Below are 26,738 nucleotides of genomic sequence, written 5' to 3'. Positions count from 1 at the left end.
TTAAGTGACCTTTGATAAACTAGAAAATCCAAGTATTCCAAAGCCTGTGTATTTCAACACCAAATCCAGTGTGGTTTTGACTTTACTGTGGCTTATTTTTATGCCAGAAATCTCTATTAAGTGAAAAGACTAAGAAAATACCCACAGAGTGTCTGAAAGGAAGTGAGGTCATTACCATAACACATCTTCAAAAGAAGGTTTTCTGGTGACAAACTGACAGAAAGGAAGGGTTTAACTTTCACATTTGCAAAGGGCCACAGAAGCAAGAGCTCTCTACTCAGGCACCTTGCATCTCAGGTCCACATCTACTCATGAGGGACTTTAAGCAGTTCCTTAGCCCCCCTTTGCTCGGTCTCTTTCTCTTTTTAGATGAGATGAACGACAGCATCTACTTACAGGACTGGGGTGCTTGTGAAAGCAAATAGATTAATCCATGTAAATCCAGTTTATGGTGCACAGGAAGTGCTGCAGGAGGTGCTAGTGATAATTATTTAGGGGAAGTCAAAGTCTTTTTCAATTTTGTATTCTTTTTAATTAGAATGAATCTTCCTTTAAGCCTCATTTCTCTTAAAATTGTCCAAGATTCTGAAGTTTTAGATTATTATTTTGGGGATGAATACACATTTTCAAAGCATCTCCTTTTGGGCATTGCTTTAATTTATGTGCCACCACCCACTTCTGGATCATTCATAGAAAAATTACATTCTAATTATGATGAGTCAATAATAATAATAATAATAATGGCACAGTAACAAATCACTGTTTAATTATTATCAAACCCAACTGAGGTTTAGCAGCCGTCTGGTTTGGGTTCGGGTCTAGCAGTGCCGCTTGCTAGCTGGATGCTTTCTTTCGGAAATATGGGCTCTTTCCTTCCATCTGAGGTGCTATGGTTCTAGGAAGGTTGTGAGTCTGACTCAGAATGACTCAGTCCATGAGGAAATATGTGCTTGGAAGACGTCCTTCCAGAAGGCAAACCTGAATAAAATCTTTGGCTTCAAAAATGGAAGCAGACAAGGGAACTGGTTTGTCTGGTTTGAGTGTGCTTTCAGTGCTGTATACAACAGCACTCTCAGGTTTATTCCCTTCCAAATATTTCTTCTGCCTTGTGTCACCTACAGGTAGGAAACATTGACCTTACAGGTGGTATATCACTTTTACTTTCATTTCCTTCAGTGCATGGAGCAAGGATTGCCAGGGCCTTCCTGTGCTCCTGGTATTGAAAACACAGCAGGGTATCATGACTTTATCAGAGTCTTCCAAAAGGCCACAAGATGGGGATATTACTCTACAAATTTAGATATTTTAACTCATTCTACAAATAATTATTGAGTGACTACTACGTGCTTGGCATTGTGCCAGGTTCTGGAATTACAGTGATGAGTAAAACAGACTTTGCTCACTGGAGTTTTCAGTATCAGAGAGAAGGTAGATGTTTGAATGTGGATTTAACATTCTGCTTAGTGCTGTGGTGACAGAAATGCAGGGGGCCATAGGCATGAATGATAGGGGCCCTAAATGCAATTTGAGAAGGGCCTGGACAGAGCTCTTGGAAGACTTCCTGGAGTAAAGAATGTCTATGCTGAGACCTGCAGAATGGCTAAGCATTACCTAGGAGCAGAGTTCTAATCTCGACAGAAGAAGGGCATGCCCAGAGGCCCAGCGGGGAAGGTAAATTTCGTTCTGTGAAGCAATGTTCTCTGGAAAATGTTAAATGTTAAAAATGTTAAATGTTAAAAATGTTAAAAAATTCAGAGCCCAAATTCCTATTTTATGGATATAAAATGTCCAGACTGCTACAAGATTACCACGGTTTTCAGTCATGCTTAGATGCTGGTTCTTTGTGTAGGCTGTTCAACAGTGTTGTGCCAGCCAACAGGAGGAAAGGCCAGACTCACAGAGGGGTGTTCATTTAGAAGAAAGCAACACTAATGATCCACACAACCTCTTGATTTGTGTTATATTGCAGAAAGCGTTATCAGTTCAGTAATTCCAGTTAATCTACCAAGATAATGTAATTATGCTTAATTTTGTAAGATTTACAACAGTGATCTCATATTTTGGTGTCAGTTTTTCAATAAAGTTTTGATTATGGGCAAAAAAAGAAGTTAAAAATGTTAAATTGTAGTTGAAGCCTAAGAGTAGTGTTGAGAGATGGGTCTAGGCCATACCGTGAAGGGACTTGAAGGTCATGTTTTTAGGGTAATTTTCAGGTCAGTGGGAAAGTGGTTCCTCTTATACTGGTTTGTCCACCTGGAAGGTCTTTCTTATCCTTCTCTGACTGGCACAGTCCCTGTCAACTGTCAATGTCCATGTGTTTTCTAGGAATCCCGATCCCTTATCTACCACGACTGGGCTCAGCGCCTCATCTTTGGCACAGTATATTCTCCATCTATCACTTAGGCAGTGGTCCTCACTGTTAACACAGCAAATGGCGACTTGAATCCTACATCCCCTGCTTTCTCGTAAGTTCTTGGCCTCAGATTCCTGACTTGGAAAATGAGGCTAATAATAGCAGCCATCTCATAGAGTTTTGTGAAACAGTCTGAAAGTTGGAAGTGCTTAGCATATTACCTGGCACCTAATATGTGTTGAATAAATATTAGCTATTGATATCAGTTATCCTAAATGTTAGGGGTTGATGTCCATTACCCTGAATTTAGTTTCTTGATCTCTCGTCTCCTTCTCCTATTATCTTCCAAAGTTCTGGAGGACAGGGACCATGTCTTATTTTACCGTTATGACTCTGGCTTCTACCACCATTCCTGGAACAAAGAAGTGCTCAATCCATAGTCATTGGATAATGAATGAGTGTATTTATTATGTGACTTGCATTTGTTTCACATTTAAAACTATTAATTCCAAGGTGATATAGTTGAAGATTGTGTGTAGTGAAGCTCCTTTGTGATCTACCCCATCAGGAAATGGGAATCTTCCTATGGACAGAAGACATGTGTGATTTAGGGTTTTAAAATACTTATTTTATTTTTCCAAGTTTTGTTGATCATCCTTACTTTAATCAATGTCAATTGCTTTCTGAATTTAATGAGTGATTTAAAAAAATTCACTTAACATTAAAAATTTTAACTCACAGGAGTATTCATATTTTAATGTTGTTTTTAAGGAATATGAACACATATTCAGGAACATATAAATTTGCTTTTACTTGAATTTTAAACTTAGCTATAGAGAGTTTACTTAAATTAATATAGTTAGTCAAACACTTTGGAACAATATGACTAGTAATTCATTTTATTATTTCTAATATATGAGGTGGTGCTGAACTGACTTTTAAAAAGGTGTGCATTTCTTAGTAGTTGAAAGAGCATGAGATTACAAGCCTAGAGATCTAGATTCTACTGTTGGATCTACGTTAAACAAGCTTTACAACATTGGGAAGTCAATTTTCCTTTTATGAACCTCCATTTCATTTCTAAATTTGGCTGGATTTCAGATAAGATTCTCTCTGAGTTCCTAAATCCCATGATTTGATAACTTTCTGTTCAGATGATGAGCCAGTGAGCTTCTGGCAAAGCAGATTGGTGTGTATATAAATGCTGTGGATTAAAATCAGACATTGATTTCTTTTTTCACTGTAACACTTTTGTTTAAACTCTGCTTTTCTGGGGAAGAGGGTGAGATAACAGCCAAAAGCTAGTATTTATTGAGTCCTTACTAAATTAGGCTGAGTGATTTACATGTGTTATCCAAATCCGATTCCACTGAATGAATATTATATTATTAGCCACATTGTACATGTAAGGAGGCAGGTTTCAGAGAGGTTTAGTGATTTAGCCAAGGTCACACAGCTTGTAAAGTAGTAGCAAAAGGCTGATTACAGAGCCCACTCTCTTAGCCATTAAGCTGTATTGACTACTTCTTATAGAGGGTCTACTATTTGTCAGGCATTGTGGTAGACAATCCACAAGCATTCTTTTATTAAGTTCTCCCAACATTCCTGTGGAGTAATTCTCATTAACTCCATATATTTTCTTTATCAGAGTAACTAGAAATTATAGGACAAAGGCATATCAGGGAGAAAAAAGTCCACAAACATAAATAGGAAAAACCTGAGGCCTTGGCATGGCAGTTGTTTAACCATTTTAAAAGATACAGTTTTCCTCTGACTTAGACTGTTAATGATTATTTACAAAGTCAGCTGCTATTTTGTCTGAAATTCTTTTATTCTGGCATTAATAGAAAATAAAAAGTTGAATTACAGCCTCTGCCCTTAAGAATCTCAGGTTTAGGGCACCTGGGTGGCTCAGTCGGTTAAGCATCTGCCTTCGGCTCAGGTCATGATCCCGGGCCCTGGGATTGCCCTGTGTTGGGCTCCTGCTCGGTGGGGAGCCTGCTTCTGCCTCTCCCTCTGCCTCTCTTCACTGCTGGTGCTCTCTCTCTCTCAAATACATAGACAAAATCTTAAAAATAAAAAAGAATCTACAGTTTATATTCCCCTTAAGATTGCAAGATCTTGGCAAACTAGTAACATCTCTGAGCCTCCATTTTCTTATCTGTAAAATGAGCATAGTTCCTACCTTGTAGGGCTGTTATGATTATTAGGGACAATGCACAGAAAGCATCTGTAATAATGTCAACAATATAGGAGATACTCAGTAAATGATAACTGTAGTAATTTTTATGATTGTTATACATTACTATTGTTTCCCACTTCATTTTAAACTTCTTGATAACAAGGGGTATGCCTTCCCACAGTGATTTTCAGGTAACACGGATGCAGAATATTTTTAAATGAAAAATTGATTATAAATCCTTTCCATAAATCCTATGGTAATAAATCCTTTTCATTGACCAGATTGGTTAGGAGAGACTGATGAGTGTTTAGATGTGAACCAATGAGATGAATGGAGGCTCCAGAATTGGATATGGAAGGGAGTGTGTGGACCAGAGAGATATACAGAGGAGGAGGCATTGTGAGGATTTGGTGATGAGCTGGAAGTGGTGAGAGGAAAGGTGGGGTGTCTCTGGATAACTGAGCTTTCCAGCTTGAGTGGATGGGAGAAGGACAGGGTTGGGATGGAGAAGGATTTGAATGGCTGAGTTTGACACATGTTGAGTTTGAGCTGTGTGGTAGGAAGACAGCTCCTTGGCTCTGAATAGGTGACATGCAGTGGATCTCAGGGGCTCTGAGAGCAGACAGAGGAAGTTCATAGCTCTTGGAAGGCACATTAAGATTAGGTTTCCTGAAAACACTAACAAATTGTCTCTCTCTATATATATTTTTTCACTCTAACATTGGCCATTAAAGCCTCAAACAAAATGAGCAAATAATGTGGAAATTTCAGGTAGGCACAAAAGTATGAAAGTTTTTGGAAAGTTTTGAGGTAGTTTCTTAGCCCTCATTAAATCAAAATTTTTTGGTGCATCCTATGAAAACTCTAGGATGTATTTTAGCACATGTCCCAGAAAATTTCCTCCCATTTCAAATGTATTAGACCCACTTTCCTATTTTGATACTAACATTCAATATTTTGTTGACCTTTTTGTCTTTAAAAGCACATTGAATTTTTTAAAAAATGCCAAAATGAAAAATAAAATCTCATCTGATAACATATAATCTCAGTAATTTGACACAATAGAACAATTGTCTTATTGCTATTTTGAGTGGAATTGTGCATACTCTTCCACTGTTCTTAAAGATTATATCATTTCCTTGTCCTTTTCATGAAGCAAAATAGATTAGCTAATTTTATCCTCAGTGCTGAGAACTTCAGTGTCATTTTCAGGCAAACAACCACGCTGCAACTCTGTGCATGGAGATTTAGCTCAAGGTCTGCTCTCCTCCTCCACAGACCCACCATTCCCTCCTGTGCAGTTCTAGGCCAAGGGGCCAATTTGAAGCCTCAGCATCTTCATACAAGAACTCCTGAGACTCAAAGTACCACTAATTCTTTTAAAATCTGCTTCTCTACAACTACAAAAAAAAAAAAAAAGGAAATAGAATTAAATAACTAAGCAAGAGTTACATCCATTAATACTGAATTTTAGGAAACTTCTATATTAGGTTCCTATTGCTGTTGTATGAAATTATGACAAACTTAGTGGCTTAAAAAACAGCACAAATGTATCATCTTACGGTTCTGGAAGTTATCAATCCAAAAATCACTCTGAGCAGGTTAAATTCAAGGTGTTGGCAGGGCTGCATTCCTCTTTGGAGGCTCTACAGAAGAACTGGTTTTCTTGCCTTTTCTAGCTTTTAGAGGTTGCCTGCATTCCTTGGGCATGTGGTTGCCTTCCATCTTCGGAGCCACCAATAGCCTGTCAAGTCTTTCTCCCTCCGCATCTCTCTGACACTGACTCTTCTCCCTCCTTCTTCCATTTTTAAGGACCTTGTGATGCCATTGGGCTCACCTGGATAACTCAAAATAATTTACCCATCCAAGGTCAGCTGATCAGCAAACTTTAATTCTATCTGCTACTTTCCCTTTTTCCATGGAATTTAATATTCACAGGTTTTGGGGATTAGGATGTAGACAATTTAGGAGGTGCTCCTTAAAGGTACTCCTGTCTATTGCACTTCTTAATCACATTAAACATAACATGGTGTTAATGGCATAATCATAGAATTTGAAATGTTTATGTAAAAGACATCAGGGTTCTACTATAGTTGGATTCTACATAGTTGTTCTGAAAATAACTCAACACTGCTATCCTCATTTCAGATGTCAGGGGCCTATTTGAGACATGGAGTCTCTTAAAATAACATGATTGATTGTGTGTGTGAGAGGTAGGAAAAAGTCAAAGAAGACAAATCAGTGAGTCACTGTGTATTACTTTAGGCAACACTGTGCATTAGAACTTTCTGAGATGACAGAAATGTTCTCTATCTGCACTAATACGGTAGCCATTAGCTACATGTAGATACTGAGTCCCTGAAATATGGCTAGATCAACTGGGGAACTGAATTATTAATTTTATTTAAAATCAGTTTGGGGTGCCTCGTGGCTCAGTTGGTGGAGCACGCGACTCTTGATCTCAGGGTCCTGAGTTCAGACCCCACTGTGGGATGTAGAGATTACTTACAAATAAAATCTTTAAAAAAAAATAAAATCAATTTAAGTTTCTGTAGTCACATGAGTCAGAAGTCCGGCCTTTTAAATTCCAGTTTGGCCTTTTACTAGCTTGAGGGCTTCTTTATAAGGGCAGTTAATTTAGCCTGTTTGAATCTTAATTTACTTCTCTGTAAATTTGAGAAGCTAATTTTTTGTTTTCATTTTTTTTTTTTGAAATAATTTTAGACTGACAAGAAGTTGCAAAATTAGCACAGAGAGTTCCTGTTTATCCTCCCTGGCAGCTTCCCCCAATGACAAGATCTTAGATAACCATAGGGCATTATTAAAATCAGATCATTCACATGGGTAGAGTACCATGAACTAAACTGCACACCTTATTCAGATTTCACCCATTTCATACATGTAAACACTCTGGGGTGGATATATCGTTGTGTGAAATTTTATTACATGTGTAGATATGTGTGATCTCCACCATAATAAAATACATACCTGTTCCATCACCGTAAAGAAACTCCATTATGCTATTTCTTTAAGTCATACCCTCTTCCTGAGCCTAACTTCTGGTAACACTGATCTGTTTTCCATCACAAAAATTTTGTTATTTTGGGACTGTTTTATAAATGGGATCATACAGGATGGCTTTTTTTTTTTTTTCACCCAGCATACTGCTGATCCACTCAAGTTGTGTGTATCAGTGTTCATTCCTGCTTGTTGCTCAGTAGTATTCCATTTTATGGATGTACCACAGTTTGTTTATCCATTTACCTACTGAAGGATATTTAGGTTATTTTTAGCTTTTGACTCTTAAAAATAAAGCTGCTATGAATGTGCATGTAGAGGTTTCTGGGAGAACATAAATTTTCATTTCTCTATGATGAATACCCAGGCATATAATTGGTGGGTCATATATTTTATAGGGGAAATAACTGATTAACAGCTAAATATATATCTTAAAATGATTATATAAAAATATCAAAACTATGCAAGGTCAGATTAATTATATTTTTAAATAATTCAGGGGGAAATATGAACATAATAGAAATTAAAAGGAACTTACAAATGTACATGTTAAAATGCATTGCTTTTGTTTGTTTCTCCCACTTGATTGATTTTTTTATTTATTTTTATTTATTTATTTTTTATTATTATTATTTTTTTAAATTTATTTATTTGACAGAGAGAGACAGCGAGAGCAGGAACACAAGCAGGGGCAGTGGGAGAGGGAGAAGCAGGTCTCCCGCTGAGCAGGGAGCCCGGCACAGGGCTCGATCCCAGGACCCTAGGATCATGACCTGAGCCGAAGACAGACGCTTAATGACTGAGCCACCCAGGTGCCCCTGATTGATTTTTTTAAAGATTTTTATTTATTTGAGAGAGGAAGAAAGAGCAGATGTGAGTTGGGGGAGGGGCAGAGGGAGAAGGAGAGGGACAAGCAGACTCTGCACTGAGCACAGAGGCTGACACTGGACTCGATCTCAGGATGCTGAGATCATGACCTGAGTGGAAATCAAGAGTTAGATGTTCAACCGACTGAGCCATCCAGGCACCCCTCTCCCACTTAATTTAAATAATGATATAGTTCTCACCTCTCCTTCACAGGTTATTAAAACTTTACATTAAGGGCAACATGGAGTTGTTTTGTATCTTGACTGACTAGTGTTGGATAAATGAACCTCTACATATGTACAATTCTGTGGAACTACACAGACACTCACACACACACACACATACATATGAGTGCATATAAAACTAGGAAAATCTGAACAAGGTTGAAGAATCATATCACTGTTAATATGTTGGTTGTGATATTGTACTATAGGTAGGCAAGATATTACCATTTGAGGAAACTGGATCAAGAGTACTCTATCTCTCTCTTATTTCTTACAATTGCAGAAGAAGCTACAGTTATTTCAAAAATAGAAAGTTTAATTTAAAAAGCCCCATCAACCATTTGCTCTATTTCTGGGGCTTGCCACCAATCTGTAGGCTTTATATAATCTTTGAATTTTCAGAGTGTATATGGTTCAGTCAAAAAGCTCAATTGCTTATCCTGAAACAGTTTTTTTGAGCAACTGCACAATAATCTGCATGATCAAAGCATACTAAACAGCCTATGACTCAGAAACATGACATTCTACCACTTCTTTTGGCACATTCTTTTTAAAAATACATGATAACATTTTAGGGAAACTCTGTCATTGACCTCTCCCATTCCTTAGATGCTCTGCTACAGGGTTCCACTCGAATGGGTTCTTCCCTGACCAAAGTGTGCTTGCTTTGGGGAAATTCTATTTTTACTTGTCTAATAGGTAATTCTTTATGTTGGAAAATGAGGTCAAGTAAATACTCAGCCACAGTCCAGAATTATAGCTACAGACACTGGGAACTATTTAGAACCTAGCCTGATTTCGAATAGTTTTTGAAAACCCCAGAATGAAATGACCTAGTTACTCTGGTTTCTACTTTATCTTCAAAAGCACCATCTTTTGAATTGTCCCTGACTGAGAAATATGCTGGGTACGAGCTTTATAAGGGTGCCAAGCCTGTTTTGTTCATAAAGAATTTCTCCCTGCATTACATCCAGCCGAACCTTATAATTATAGCCAGAGACTTGCTCACCATGGCGACCATGGCTGGTGCTATTGGATATTAAATCTATTGATCTGGAGTGTAGAGTCCATCTCAGAGAGTTTTCAAATGGCCCATGCAGTGTCTTCCCCAGGGGTGAAACACATTTTAGCTCCCTGTGGTCTTTTCAAGGCTCATCTTATCTCTTGGCACAACGTGTTCTTTTGATTTGCTGGTGATTTTGTTACTACCTATGGACAGATGCAAACTAGAGGACAAAAGGAGGGAAAGAGGTCCAAGGAATGTAGAGTTCTTGCTTTTCAAATCACCTTTCTTATGCTTGGTTGCCCTCATACCCAGGTCATTTCCCGAACTCTTCTACTTTTGGAATGAGAGCCAACATTTTATTTCTCTCAGGCTGTACTGGGAAGATGATGGGCTCCTGGAACAGAGAGTGCCCTATTGAACAGAACTACCTTTAAGCCTATAATGAATAATTCCCATGAAGCTGATTAGTCTATCTTGGGCTATAATAGTTTGAAATATGGCAGAGATTATTACTCTTTGTTATAGTACTAAACTGTATCATACTGTATATAATTAAAGTACTATATCATCCTTTATCATTTTATATTATAATATCATACTTGAAAGTATAAACATAAAATATATATATGAAAATAATGTGAAAATATGAACATTTAAGACATCACAGAAAAAAAAGATTGGTCTCAGAGTCAGGAGACCTGGGACTATTTCTGGGTTTCATTATTTAATTACTTGCTGGCTATGTTGCTTTACCCCTCTTTGCCCCAGTTTTCTCCTTTGTAGATAGATATTAACTGTAATGATACCTATCTCATAGGTAATTTTGGTAGAATAAAAAGAGGATGTTTAGCTGAAGCTACTACTCTTGAGAAAGGGAAGAATAATACTAGAAGTTATTAGAACCTAAGTATAGTTTTAGCAGACCTGACAAGAAAACCTTAATATTTGTCAAAGTGTCTAGTTCTGGAGACTAAAAACCTAAACTCTTTTCACCTTAGAATAGCCTGGAGACACTGTGGGTTGCCTATGCAAGAGCTTTCCTTTTCTTTATTTTTTTCCTCCTAGTAGAGAGTGCTTTGCATGATAAAGGTTAAAAAATACTTAACTTACTTGCCTTCTCAATCTCTTTTGTAACTGATACTAGTTATTTGTAAGTTCTGGCCTATGAGGTGTAAGAGTAACATCCGGATGACATCTGTGAAGGATTTTCTTCCCTTTAAAAAATAAAATTAAGATACATTCAAAAAGTGTTCTCACCTGCTCCATTTTCTTCCTGTATTTTGGATAGTATTCTGGAACTTTAGAAACCATCTTATGACCATCTGGTGGTAAGCCCAAGGACAGAAGCCAACATGCTGACCAAAACAAAGTGAAATCATGGAAGATCTTGACTGAAATAGCCATGCATCTGAACCACCTCAGGACCACTTCTTTTAGATTTTGAGAAAATAAAACCTTCTATTAATTTTTTTTAAAGATTTTATTTGTTTATTTGAGAGAGAAAGAACATGAGTGGGGAGAGGGGCAGGGGGAGAGGGAGAAGAAGACTCCCTGCTGAGCAAGGAGCCCGATGCTGTGGGTTTTCATCCCAGGACCCCTAGGATCATGACCTGAGCCAAAGGCAGCCGTTTTAACCAACTCAGCCACCCAGGCGACCCTAAAACCTTCTATTAATTAAGCCACTTCCTGTAATGTTCTGTTTACTTGCATCTGAAGGCATCCTGACTGATATACAAAAGAGTTTCCCAGGAACACAAACTCAGGGGTCACCATTTATATATAACATGATGGTGCTGCTTCTTGGAGTTGTACAACATGGTCCTGGTGAACTTAGTGAACTCTTACTCAGTCTTCAAAATTTATCTCACATAATACCTCTCTGAGAAGTCCTTGTATACAGAGTAATCACTTCTAGTTGAACACAGTATCTTGTAATTATATTTTGCAGTAGAAAGTTATTTTTATAATATATTGAATTGAGGTTAAATGTCTATGGGTCTGTTTCTCAAGCACATTTATCTTCCCCCTAGTATACAGTAGGTGTTCACAAATAGTTTCTGGAACAAAAGAAACTTTACTCACCTATTGAATGATAATAGGATCTTCATTATTGCAAAAATTATTCAGATCCCATATGGCAGAAACCTAGAGATACTGATTTTTTTATATGGATTTTAGAAAAAGATATAGGTGATGAAAACATTTCTTGATGATAGATCTTTATTTTAGTGAAAATCTTAAATTTATATTTCAGGATCATCCTTCCTTCATCTCAGCCCCTACCCTTCCTACCTCTGAATACTGTTTGATCCATGTCTAAAAGTAATCTTAGAGCTCATGTATTTATTATAACTCTCCTATGTGGGTAGTTCTGCCTAATCTGATAACACCAATGATACAATGTTAATCTGACTTCATCAAACTGGACATGACTATGTCCCAGAAACCACATGCCATCACATTGACCCTGTGCTAATGAAATGAGCAAGCCATTGTTCAAAATGGTTTGGCAGATTTTCCCATCATAGTTCTCATCCCTCTTCAGAAAACCTATGAATCTTTTCATGTGTCACTACATCAAAAACTAATGATGTATTGTATGGTGACTAAGATAACATAATAAAATTAAAAAAAAAGAAAACCTATGAATCTTTAGAACCCTACTGTTGGCTTATCAGTTACTGTGTGTCAGATATTGTGAACTTAAATATGTTATATCCTTTAAGTTCATTACAAATTGATGAGATAGGTAATACCACCCTCACTTATTGATGAAGAAACTGAGGTTTCAAGAGTTTCAGTTACTTGTCGAAGGTCACACAGCTTGTAGGTGGGCCAGCTGAAACTCAAACCAGGTCTATGAGATGCCTAAGTCCATTCCTATTCCTTTTATACCATGCTTTCTTCCAGATAAATCACTATGTAAAATTAACTTAATTTTTAAGTGCAGACACTTATCTTAGGAGATAACATTATTGTGTATCAAATCACACCACTCATGAAGTGACATTGACTTTGTTATATATAATTTAATCCATATCTAAAGTGAAAAATTTTAGAAATTATTATAATTTTCCACTTTTTGGTCCTTCTAGGTCATGGTCACTTAAAAAAACTGCAAAATCCACCGTGTTTCATGGTTGTAAAAAGTAGTAAACTGAGAATCTGTCACAATCTTGCTTCCTAAGTCTGATATTAAATACACAACTAAGAATGGCCATGGTAATTTTAAGCATTCAGTATGCATTTGAAATACTGGCAGAATTTCATATGTAGAACTCTAATAATAGCAACAACTCCACCAACTTTGGTTTTAATGCATTCTTTTTATTGATATGTCAGGTTCCCTAAAGGTTTTATCTTGAGGTGTTAACAGGGAAATCTGTCACCAGTAGAGGACTAAATGAAGTCACGAGTCATATAACAAGCAGAACAGACAAGTAACCTTCACTTGGATACTTAAGAAAATACTGGCAGAAACCCTGATATAATCAATTTGCAAATAACTTGAAGACAAGAAGGTACTTAGTGGATAATGACTAATGTGTCCTACTTAAAACCAAATCCTTTTAAGCTAATCTAATATGGTAGATCAAGGAGAAATGATAGATGTACTCTGTCATGATTGCAACAACTCTTTTGATTATCTGCATGTTATACTCATCAATGAACAAAAAAGAAAAAAAAAGTGACCTAAAGCACACAGCTGGCTGGATTATAGTAACTACATAATGTCAAACATCTGGATGAAAATACCAGATGCTGTATTTCTACAATGTGAAATATATCCATATAAACATACACATAGAACGTCTCTGCTGGAAATCTGGACTTCCACAGAGGCTCTCCGTCTAAGACAGTGTTGTCCAGGGCCTCTGGACCACAGTTGAGAAGGGCTGGATCTGGTTCATGGGCCATTGCAGGGTCCACAGCCAGGACTGAGTCTCTATGCCTGTTATTTGATGTATGGATGGATGAGACTCCTCATGGGTGCGTTGGCATATGGTGCTGGATTCCACAGCTCCCATGGAGGCACTTTTGTCTGTGAGTGATACCAAATTGTTGTTGGGGGAGATACAAACAAGGGACATCTTAGTCAGCCATGATGGTTGACACTTAAAATTATTGAATGATTGTATCTTATTCTATGTCTAAACAATATTTTTTTCTAAAAAATTTAGAAGTTTTCCTCCCTTTCCTTTTTTTTTTTTTTAAGGTACCACTTATTTTTTTGTCACCTAAGCTCAAATCCTGTGAATTGTGTCTTAAGCGATCATCTCCTCACCCCTGATCTTTACCAACTTTGGTAACTCTAGCTGTCCCTCCTCTAACCATTTACATCTTTTCTAACTGCTGCCTCTGGCCTGGCTCATACGCTTGTCACCTTTCACAGGGCTATGGCTATTTGTCTTCTAATTAGTTTTCCTACCTCCAGTCTCCCTCCACATTAATCCATCTTCCTGGTGCCAGAGGAACGCTCCTGAAGCACAGGTCAGATCATGCCATGTCCTTTAAAACAGACCAGATGGCTCTGACACCATCAGGATAAAATCCAAATTCCCTCATGTGGCATTCAGGGTTTTCTACAATCTGGCCTCAATCTGCCTATCCACCCTTTCCTCTCAGCAATTCCTCCCACATTTGACATACCAGTGTTTCCCAGGTGAATTCCTCAGAACGGTATTTCCTCAGAAATTAATAGATGTGACATTGAACACAAATCCCATGGCCAAATAAGCTGGGATGACAATGCTGGCCTAAACTAAGTAGAGCCTGGTAGGGCTTCTCAGAGCCAAGCTGTGTTGAAAAATATGACTCGACAAAATATATATGTTTCGGATATATATCAGGTAACACTGTAGAGGAAAAACAAGGGAATGCTGAATACAAAATTCAGGGTGGCAGTTACCTTGTGTGGAAAGGAGGAAAGTGTGACAAGGGAGGTGTATATAAGGAGGTTTAATGATGTTGGGACTTGTTCTGTTTCTTAAGCAAGGTGGTGTGTACATGGGTGCATGTTATTTGTTGTTGTTTATCCTTTTTTTTCTTCATGTTTTAGCATTTTTGAAATCAGGACAATCTTACAATTGCTGAGAGCCAGTGACAATTGTGATGTGGTTGTCTTTACCTTAGAAATATCTTAACCAATTTCTTTCACTTATGTTCTCTCTCTTTTTTTTGTATGTATAAGAGTGACATATGACAAAAATCCAAGTCTGAAAGACCTCTTTCATTAAGTACAAAATAAATATCTCAATGACAGTGGACTCTGAGAAACAAACTGAGTGTTCTAGAGGGGAGGGGTGGGGGGATGGGTTAGCCTGGTGTTGGGTATTAGAGAGGGCACGTATTGAATGGAGCACTGGGTCTTATACACAAACAATGAATCATGGAACACTACATCAAAAACTAATGATGTAATATATGGTGATTAGCATAACATAATAAAATAAAAAAAACTTAATGACAGGAAAAAATTGTCCACGAGTTTGTAATAATATCTTCCTTTAAGTTTGATGATAACTTCAGGATTTTCATGACTAAAGCAGAATTCCCATGACTTGTTCCGTCACTATGGTCAATGTAGAGCATAAAGATGGCCGTTAAGATAGCAAGCTCAGTGTCTCACACATAATAAGTATACACTAAATACTGTTGATTGGGTTTCCAGTGACTTAATATTCAACTCACATGACTCACTAGCATTCTTCACAAAATCTGGCCTTTTCCACACACCCACACACACACACAAAATGAATAATGATTGGAAGGCTTACTTTGATAAATGTCTCACCTGATAAGGCAGTCTACATTTATGTGCTAATGGAAAAAAGCTACAAGGAATCTTAAACTCAACCTGATCTTGCCCCTTTAACTCCTGCTATGATTAGTTGTATGATGCTAATTGCTTCTTTTCTTGATATCAAATTCATAATGTCCTTAAGGGACTGTGGCTTATGTTTGTTATCATATATAATGCAATGTATATAGTGTTACTTAATCTGTTGTTTGATTAATGATTTTGTTTGTATAAGTGGCACATTGATCACATCCTCAAAATATAGGCTTTGGGTTGTGACTCGGCTCTGTGTATATTGCCACAGGACCTTAAAATTCTATGCATGAATCTGAGTTGGAAGCCATTCTATAATAAGTGATTCTTATTTATTTGGCTCATGGTCAGTAAATCAAAAGAGATTGAAAGTTGGATAAGCTGATTTATAAGGAAATTTCCATTTTCTGTGTTAATGACCTTCAAGGTAAAAGTATTGGTTTTTCTAGTAGTAGGTCCAATAGCAGACATGCATTGGCACTAGACCTACAGGAGATACTCAAGCTCTAAGTATGACCGAACTTGGACTTCTCAGATTCATGGAGACCCTATATGTCCTGATCACTACTTTCTATGGAAATGTCAGTCTCTAATTATATAGTCAGCCATAATTCTGCAGTCTTTCTCACTATTGACTTCTGTTTTTTATTTGCACATTTTCCCTCCCTTGAAAAGGCTATTTCTTAGTTCACTCACAATCTCTATTTTTATGTTGTTCAGAGTACCAATGTAGCACTACTTTCTCAGTGACTACTTATTGAATTCTAATCCTAATCATGTGTGAGGTAAAGACTTTGGGTAGTATGTTCTATCCCTAAACTGTTCAGCAACATGAAGGGAAGATTATTGAGAAGTGGAAATTCTGTGTTCTACTTAGTTCTAGTATCTTCATTACCCTTAAACCCGGACCAGAAATCTTGGGATTGTTGCATTTGCCATTTTTTCTTAAGAAGTGATAAATCCTGGGACATATTTCACTGTCTCAGTTATTACATATCAAAAATTAAATCTCCCCAAGACAAATAAAATAGATGAAAAGTTAATTGGGAATGTAGCTTATTTTAAAAATTACATTTAAATCCACCGAAAATACTTTTCTTAGTGAAAGAAACATCATGTAATTGTTATGTAAAATTTTAAAATGAAAATTTCTTACAGATTTAATTTATTCTAATTTAATATGAATAGAATTAATTGCTTCTTTGGTTAATTCAAATATTAGCAATAATCATCCTAATAGAGATTATTTAGAACAAAAGACAATGAAGAACAGGCTTAAATATCATTTGGCTGTCTCGAAAGACCATGGTTAAAAGTGTCAACTACTTAATCTTCTTATTTTTTTGTGAAATAATTTACAAAATGAATATTTTAGATCAGTGATCAAATTTAAACCCTATTAAAAAGCAAGAGAAGCATGTAATCAGAAATAATTCTTCTGCTATATTTTTGTTAAATTCAAGGTCTTTCACAAATCTTTGAAAAGTACTTGGGAATCAGAGTATCACAATTTAAAGAAAAATTCTTTCTCTTTTTTATGGCTTACAGATGTTATACGTTACTTTCTCCCTGACAGTTCCTATAATAGAAAGTCTTTAATGTGTTTGGAATAAAGAATTCTAGATAATAAAATTTCATTCTCTTTCTAAGGATATGCTGAAAGTCAGAAAGGGTAAAATAATCAAGTATTAAACTACTCAAAGAATTCCCCCAAATACTTCCACTAAGATTAACGATTTGCACTGCATTTATCTGAAAAAAAAAGTTAAATTGACCAGTTCAGCATTTATTTTATAAGAAGGATGAGTATCTGCTGAATAGCCTATTAAGAGAGAGAGATTCATGGCAGATTGGACGTTCAGCGTTTTGGAAACTGCTCCATGGTGTTAAAGAGCCATAGAACAGGCTTTAGTGGCTTAGAGCCCTAGAGTTTCAGGAAATCCTAACTTAAGTACTAGAGGAACTGTGGTTATCTGTGATTTCTGAGGTGGCTCATTGGGTGCTCCATGATCTAGAAAGCTTGCTAGAAATTGAATCCTAGTTCTTGTGGAGATTGTCAGCTCCACAAAATTAGCTGAGAAGGTCTTAATAGTTCCAGAAAAGGAGGCAAATTATCAAACCTTGCTTATTCATCTCTTGTAAATGATCTGTGTTCAGTTAGGTTTCTTCAGAGGAACAGAACTAGTAAAACTTATATTAGAATTAACATATATATATGAAATAATATATAAGAACTAATATATATAAAATATATATTTTAGATGTATATTAGATCTATTAATATATTAGAACTAATATATATGAAATAATATATAAGAACTAATATGTATAAAATATATAATAGATATATAGAGAGAGAGCGAGAGAGGGAGAGACAGAGACAGAGGTTTATTAAAAGGAATTGGCTTATGTCCTTATGGAGGCTGAGAAGTCCCAAGATTATAATAACTAATCTGGAGACCCAGGGGAGCCGATGATATAATTCCAGTTCGAGTCCAAAGGCCTGAGAAGCAAGAGAGCTGATAGGATAAGTTGCAGTCCAAAAGCCAGCATGCTTGAGACCCAAGAAAAACCTACATTTTAGTTTGAGTCCAAAGGCAGGTAAACACTAGTATCTCAGCTCAACAGTCACACACGAGGAGTGCCCTCTTACTCAGGGGAGGTCAGCACTTTTGTTCTATTCAAGCCTTCAGATAACTGGGTGAGGGCCCCAACATTAAGGAAGGCAATCTTTCTTATTCAGTCTACTTATTCAGATGATACTATTGTCCTCACAGATATACACCGAATATCTGGTCACCCTGTAGTCCAGTCAACTTGACACTTAAAATTAACCATCACAATGTGATTCTACCGATGGATTTTTCTCATGTTGCCTGAAAAACACTGAAATTATCTATAATATACATTCTTCAGTCAGAATTTAAGAGAATTGAAAACAGGGCTTTCTGTAGACTTACTAATATTTTAGACCTGGAAAAAATCTTGAAATTTTTAGTTCAATTCCCTTGTTTTATCTTCGCAAAAGTAAGGCTCTTGGGGTCCCTGAGGCAACAAGAGGCCAAGTTCCCTGTCCTCCTGCATTTAGACTAGAGCTTCTCTCACAGTCCATAGGACTTCTAAAGTAAAGGAAGGTATCTGGGGAGAGACTTGCCTTCTCTTTCACCTGCTCCTGCTCTTCCTTCTTACCTTCCTCTTCTCCCTCCTTCTCTTCCTTCAATTCTTCTTTCTCCTGTTTATCTTGCTCTGTTTCCTCCTCTTGCTGTTTCTCTTCTTGCTTTTTCTTCACTTCCTTCTCCTTATCTTTTTTCTCTTCCTTCTTTTCTTCCTCTTTCTCCTCTTCCTCTTCTGTTTCTTTCTTTTCCTGCTGTGGAAAAACTTAGGGATTGGAATAAATAAAAAGCAAAGCACACTTCTTTAACTTAAGTTTGTCTGTCTTCTGCCTGAAGACAAGGGCTATGCTAGTCATCTCTCTGTGATGGATTATCTTTTGAGCCAACATCTTAGAGATGTAACCAAAGTAAGAATTTTGCTGAGGCCTTAGAAAATGTATACGTGGTGTGTGCCCCTTTGGTTGATACTTAGCATACTATAGGAAAGACCGTTTGAGGCATTTGCTCAGGAAAATTAACATTTGATTAGCAAAAACTGTATGTTGGGTACTATGTCAAACACTTTACCTCAGTTAGAAGGAGAGAGGTCTTGGAAGTTCTGTTATAAAAATGTAGTAAACTTTTAGTCACCTTTTCAGCAAGTAGGTAAGAATTGTAGACCAGAAACCATGGCAATAGTATGTATATAAGTTTCTCAAGTTTTATTACCTCCACATTTGATATTATCCCATTATTCAATATCCAACCAATATCATTATTGTTATTCTTTTCACTACTTTATTATTGCTTCTTTGCCATATTCATTAATTCACTTGTTCATTCATTCAACTGCTTGCCCAATTCCCTAACATTTACTTAATTCCTGCTGTGTGCTAGGCATGTATCGAAAGTACACAGATACATAGGACAGAGTTTTCTCTCAAGAAGAGATAATATTGCATAATGGTTCAAAATTTGGACTCTAAAATTGAATAGATGGTGTTTGAAACCCAGTTTTTGTCACTTACTTAGAAGTTAACATCTCTAAACCTCGATTTGCTCATGTACAAAGTAGGGATTACTAGGCCTAGAGTGATGATTAAAGTGCATGGAAAGGGTTTGGCAGATAGTAAGCACTCATGAATGCTCATCGTTATTTTTACTATTGACATTAAACTTGCAGCTGACTCAGAGACTCGTGGAAGTAAACCAAGAATATAGAGCAGCATGACAACGTTGCCAATGCTCCATGACAAATGGAGCTGAGGAAACTGGCACTTGATCTCAGCTAGAGAAACCATGGGAGGTTTTTCTGGAGTACATGATACTTGAGTCCTTGGACAGACTAGGAGCTACCTTCTAAGAAGGAGTCTAAAAATGGGTATTCCAGGTAAAGGAGAATAGCAGTTATGAAAACAATAGGCTGTGAAAGTTCAAGGTACTTAAGGAGAAGTTTTAAAGAAATCAGCAATGGCAGACCTCATGGAGACCAATTTGAGATAGGGTAGTACAATCATCCATTTTATAGATGAGACCGAGACCTAAATTCCTGGTTGGAATGAATTGCCTAAGTCCAAACAGCTGGTGAGAGAGCTCTTTCACAGCACAGCCACCCACCACTAACCCATCATCACACACAGGAGTCAAGAATTTCTGGTTAGGAATTTCTATCAGCAGCTTTGCCTATCTATCATTCATAATCTTTTTCTTAACCAGTTGGAAATTGAGGGCTGATAAAACATGTATTTTGGGTGTGTACTGGTAGAAGTCATTAATGTTTTTCCTTCTTAGACCCTCCCCACACTTTCTATTAATACCTCTCCTCATTGCCTGATCAAAGAACTACTTGCAAGTTCTTGCCCATATGATCTAGTCAAGATGAAGAAAGGAAACCAAAAAGTTCATGCAAGAAAAAAATGTTCACATTTAGGTATACTAGCTTCCAGCCCCTGATTTCTTATCATTACTATTTACTTAGCCAATTAGTCAATTATCCAAGAAATGGATTATGACCAAAATAGGCTGCTTTTCACTACAGTGATGGTGAGAATGCGACAAGTAAGTAAATCACTGCAAAACTGTGTAACAGATGCAACAGTGGGGAATTCTAAGCTCTTATGGGGCTACTGGGAGGGGCATTTATTCTGGCTCAGAGTGTTCAGGAAAGCTTTCTGGAGGAAGTAATTTCAGCATTGAATGTTGGAATTCATAGGAATGAGTTGGACCTAGAAAGAATTGGTTGTTGGACAAAGGAGGCTTGAAGAACAGTCAGTGCAATGGCCTGGAAGTAAGAGGATATATTCAAGACCAAGAAGTGAGTTGGTGTGGCTGGAATGGAGGGGAATCATTCATCTCTAGAGGTGAGGCTGGAGAATGGCACAGAAATCAGCTATGAAGGGCTATGTGAACCTGAGAGAGAAATTCAAAGTTCATTCTAAGGAAAATGTAGAATCGTATGTTATTTTTTCTTTTTTTTTATTATGTTATGTTAGTTGCCATACAGTACATCATTAGTTTTTGGTGTAGCGTTCCATATGCTATTTATCAGGGGAGTAAAAAGACCAGACATGCATTTTAGAAAGATACCTCCAGTTGCAGTGAAATGACTGGATAGCCTCGGCCAAAAGTGGGTACGTATCAGTTTGGGGGCTTTTGTAATAACAACAGCAAGACATATTGGTTAATTATAGAGAACAAACTGATGGTTACCAGAGGGGAGAGAGGTGGGGGGGATGAGTTAAATAGGTAATGAGGATTAAGGAGGGCACTTGTGATGAGCTCTGGTTAATGTATGGAATTGCTGAATCACTGTATTGTACATCTGAAACTAATATAACACTGCAAAAAAGTAAAATAAAATAATATAATAAAACATGTATTGGTAGCCGGGGGATGGAGGTAAGTGGAAGGACGGGAGTGGTAAACTGGCTTGGTAATGGAATTGGAACTGTGAGTGGATGAGAAAGAGGAATCATAGATGAATTGTATTCACTAGCCTCTGTTGAGCAAACCCACCTCTGGTAGTGCCATCCACAGAAGCAGGGGACCTTGGACCAGGGACAGTTCGGGGGTATGGAGAAGGTCAGAAAGAAAAGGAAGCGAGTTAGTTTGGGATCTTTTGAGTTTGAAATGCTTATTGGTCACCCAAGTGATGCAGGGCAGCATGAAACAGGTAAGTGAAAATGCCAGTTTATGTACAGAAACTTAATAACTCGTTATTTTGCTAAGGTTACTTACTTTACTGTGGATAAAACTCCCTGGACAAGGACATTTGCTATCTGTGCTAGGATCTGCGGGTTTCTCAGTACCCAAAGCAGTGTCCACAGGCCCTAAACTGAACTGCAAGCACGGATCCAGGTGCTGGCAAGAGAACAAAGAAACATCTGGATGAGTCTAAAGAGGGAGCCAGAGGTACTCTTTAATCTCCCTTCATTGTTAATCTATATGAAATTGGTCTGAAAGCACCAAGATGCCCAAGTGGTAAATGAACTAATTTTGTGATCAGCTCGAAGGACACAGTAGTTAAGAACATGGGCTTTTGAGTGGTTAATTCTGGTTTAGAATTCCAGTTCTGTCACTTACTCTATGACCTTAGGGAAATTAATTTCTCTTAGCCTCAATTTCTTTATCTGTAAATAGGATAAAACCACTTGGTTAGGTATAAAAACACCTAGCTTATCAGATCGTTCTAAGGATTAAGTGAAGTAATGTATGTAAAGTTTTGGCAAATTGCACTGTCTGATAAATAAGTCTCCAATAGTTTTGTAGTGGCTGTTGTTGGTAATTATGAGATATCCAGGCAAATATCTTTTTTCCCTTGTTAACTACAGCAATGAGGGATAAAAGGAGCACACAGCCACATCCGTTCACACAGATGTGCACAGAGCATGTGACTATACATTTATTTGCAATAACAGAAGACTTCAGTATTTTCTTGCTTTACAGCCATAACCATGTTGTTCTATGGAAATATGGAAGAAAAGTGCATCCTGTTGCTAAGTGATATGCTCATGTAATTACTGGGGAAACAGATGGCCAATCAATAGTAGACAGGTAATTGCCTTAGAAATGGATTTAGTTAAAGATTGGAAATGATGGTAAAGTGTATTGTCCTATGATAGTGGTATTAAGGCAGTTTATGGTCAATTATAATAAAAAATCATATTGAAAAGAGCATCTTATTTCTACTTTAAAGCTAATAGGAAGCCAGCGTTGCTCTATTATTGAGCCAATCTTTGGAAGAAAATGTAACCACTCACTGTGCTAGACAAATGCTTTATTCTAGACTACCTTTTCTTCCAAGTAAGGAGTTGAACATTTGAATAGTTCAATTATCTATTCGTTCATTCAACCATCATCTCTTGAACACTCATTATTATTCTTTCATATACCTCCCTTCTTCCCTACTCTTCTTCCTCCACTTTGGCCGTATGCGCTCCAAACTACCAGAAAAATTTAGAAATGGTTATCTCACACACACAAATTTAGAAATGAGCACTTTACACACACATGTGGCTGATGACAAGGTAAATTGGAACGACCTTTTAAGAAAGTAATATGTCTTCTGAGATTAAGAATTCCTCACATAATAAAATTTAAAAAAAAGAAAGTTTTGAGAAGAAAGATTAAAAAAAAGAAAGTAATATGTCTCTATAAGTTGAGCACAAAAATATTATGCCATTTGATCCATCAACCTCACTTCCTTGGAAATATATCTGAAGAAAGTAATTCAACAGAAGAAAAAACTGTTTGAAGATATTTATTGTGGTATTATATATAATAATAAGAAACTGGAAAGAAATTAAACATCCAATACTAAATAATAATTAAGAATGACAATCACATTAATTTTACATAATATGCAGCTACTCACAATATTTGCAAAATCTCCTTAGAAATCTGAACAAAATAAAGATCTTTTAGATAACATTGTTTGAAGAATTCACCTGTTCTATGTTTGTATCTATATGAAGAATTAGCATCAAACATAAAAAACTGGGAAAGAGCAAACAAAAATAAAAATAATGTGATAGGAGAGTGTAATGTTTTGCCATCCTTAAAACTTTATTTTCAATTTATTTTAATAATATTTTATAATACATTTAAAATGAACATCACAAAGAATTGTTCTGTATATGGTGAAAATCCAAGATGGCATCTTGCAAGCAGCAAATAAAAAGGCTTCACTACTTTTAGAATTCAAATAATCTTAGAGAAATAAATAGTTCTGTTTCTCAGAGTTTTATCCCCCTTGTTTTCTATTGTGAGAGGCATTTACAAGTATATTGAATTTCCCTTGCTTATGAATTCAACTGCTTCTGCTTTTCCACAAACAGTCTTAATCCTTTGTTTGGCTGTCTAGTTGCTACCACAGGAATTATAATGCTGCCAACAGAGAATGCAAGAGCTAAGATGAAGAGGTTTTCAAAATGTCAGCACACACTTGTCCCTTTTTCTGGCTATTATATATGTCTGGATATCTCATATATATTATATATGTCTGGATATCTCATATGTATATATGTGAGATATCCATATATATAATATATATTACTACTTTAGCATGATTAAATAATTCCTTGTTCAGGGCAGGGACCAGTTAATCTGAAAACATACTTCCAGGTTATAGTTATTATTGTAAATAAAATAAATATATTCCCTAATCAGTACATCTCCTAGCAATGAAAAAGGACAATGCTGGCTTCCCTGGGGGGGAGATTTCCATAGTCTTCCTCACGCCCACGCCAGGGTTTGGTTTTGTTTTCTTTTTCTTTCAGTTTCCTAGACTCTAATTTTCAATCATGCAGGGTAGTTTCAATTAATGTCGGGTAGAAGAGATGGAAGTTTTCATTGGCTACTTTCACAAATATTATATCATTACTACTGGAGCATGATTAAATAAACAGTGACTAAAATTATTCACAATAATTGATTTTAAAATTGAGAGAGAAAAACTGTATCTATAAATGATGGAGCTCTATTCAGGTTAAGAAGTTGTAAGGAAAATGCTTAGATTGCAGTACTGGTCTATACAAGCCTCTCTCTAGACAGAAATCACTGTAGTTCTTTGCTGACAGAAACAGATGTCTCATGGAGGTCTGGATCACACAAAGTTAGACTTCGCCTAGGGGGAAAATATTCTTCATTGACAACCAGCTGGGTTTTGACTAGATGACATGTGATAATGCAGAGTATTGCCTCAAAGTCCCTAAGGAGGTTTGGCTAATGGTGCCAGTGATGATTTCATGAAGGCCATTCACGGGGGGGCAACTGCATATATAGATGCATGCATGTGTGTGTGTGTGTGTGTGCGTGCGCGCGTATGTAAATGTTTTTAATGCCATTTGCTACATGCATTTTATATTACTTCCCTCACCTCCAAGGTTACTGATATAATTGAACATCAAAAGTCAAAGTTGTTATTTTGATACTTTTTTAAAAATAAAGATGTAGGGCGCCTGGGTGGCTCAGTCGTTAAGCGTCTGCCTTCGGCTCAGGTCATGATCCCAGAGTCCTGGGATCGAGCCCCGCATCGGGCTCCCTGCTCCGCGGGAAGCCTGCTTCTCCCTCTCCCGCTCCCTCTGCTTGTGTTCCCTCTCTCACTGTGTCTCTCCCTGTCAAATAAATAAAATCTTTAAAATAAATAAATAAATAAATAAAGATGTAGTTTCTAAATGAGTACAGTGGGCTTGGAGACATTACTCTGTTTCAAGGTCCTGAAACTTTAAAACTCAGAAATGGGGAAGATCCTAAACCTAATCTCCCATTTTTGAGATGCTTGCCATGCAAGTGGAGTAGCAAGGCACACAGGGTCCTCCTTTCCCTCGTTCAGTCCTTGAGTCACAAGACAGTGTCCCGGGCCCAGCTGGTTTCCCTGTCAGCCAGAACTCAGGTGTAGTCCTGCTAGGTAAGTCTGTGAACAAGGAAGGAGAGCCCAGGCTTCTTGTGGGCCTCTTTATATTGTAAACAGAGTAGATGGTTAAATGAACCAGAACCTTAATTTCTAGAAAGATAATCCTGGGCATGGAAAGGAAACTTGGCCTGAAGTGCAGGAAACAGCCTGCAGGTCTAATTTTAGGACTGTGAATCTCAGCAGCATCCTTTAAATATTGCAGAACACTCTGCTGTTTCCAGGGCCTCTTCAGGATCTATTTGAATATATTAGGATCAAAAGAGCCCTCCTGTTTCCTTAGAGTTGAGCAAATGCTGCCAGTAGTCCCATTTAGCTCCTTTAGTTGTGCTTGTGCATCCCACACCCAGTACAACCCAGTGGTCACAACTCAGACATTTAATTTTAAATTAGCAGACTATTTAATTTTTTTCTGAAACCATCTTGTTTCACATAAGTTGAGTTTTTCATGCCTCTAAAATTGCCTCATTATAAAATGACAGGCCCCTGCGATTAGGTACCTTCCTAATAACACTGTATGTAAAGGTATCTGGATAAGAATTTCCTCATTTAGAAATGAAAGGAAACCCCTTCATCTATTCCACCCTCAGGTTTCAGAACATACAGACAATCCTCTTGGATTGTGCTAGAAAAACCTTTGCTTGTTGGGGCAACTGGTAGAATTGGGATCAGAGATAGATCTGAAGGAGATGGGTCGTTAAGAGGCTCAAGATAATTATTGACTCTATTTTCAGAGTGCCTGTCACCTGTAAAGCATTTAACATATGCCATTGTTAGGATTCCCCAAAGCTCTCCAGGATGCATATTACAGTTGGGGATGCTGGGATCCAGAAAAGCCCAGAAGCTTGCCCAAGGTCATCTAGAAGGTGAGTTGCAGAGCTGGGATTTAAACCTGCGTCCCTGTGGCTCCATTCTTTTCATTGCATTGTTCTGCCTCTCGGGACAAGTAACTCTTCAAAAAGAAATGCCAGGTAGACAGGCTGCAGACACATTAGTTTGTGTAAATACTTCCAATGAACAATATCTACTTGTAATGGAGAATTCCTAGCGGTTTCAGACCGCAGCAATTGGACTAGCATTATTACTGAACCAGCCCTGGGCTAGGCTGCTAGGATTCGAACTCTCACATTTATTTGGTACATGGCTACTAGCTAGCTGTGTAATTTGGGGCTGTTACTTCTCTGGGGGTAGGTTTCTTGAGCTGTACATGAAGATAATAAGAATACATTCCTCAGAGAGTTGTGAGGATTAAA

General features: G+C 37.2%; 1 pseudogene; it reads left to right on the top strand.

Moving 5' to 3' along the window:
* Positions 1-1,755: 1,755 nt before the first annotated feature.
* On the top strand, positions 1,756-1,949 carry LOC112826646 (small ribosomal subunit protein eS27-like; annotated as a pseudogene).
* The last annotated feature ends 24,789 nt before the right edge of the window (positions 1,950-26,738 follow it).

Source organism: Callorhinus ursinus, unplaced genomic scaffold, assembly GCF_003265705.2.
Source record: "Callorhinus ursinus isolate GAN/ISIS: 27379988/994484 unplaced genomic scaffold, GSC_fseal_2.0 scaffold7, whole genome shotgun sequence".
NCBI lineage: Eukaryota > Metazoa > Chordata > Mammalia > Carnivora > Otariidae > Callorhinus > Callorhinus ursinus.
The sequence above is the reverse complement of the archived record's forward strand: the minus strand, read 5'-3'. Positions and strand labels throughout refer to the sequence as shown.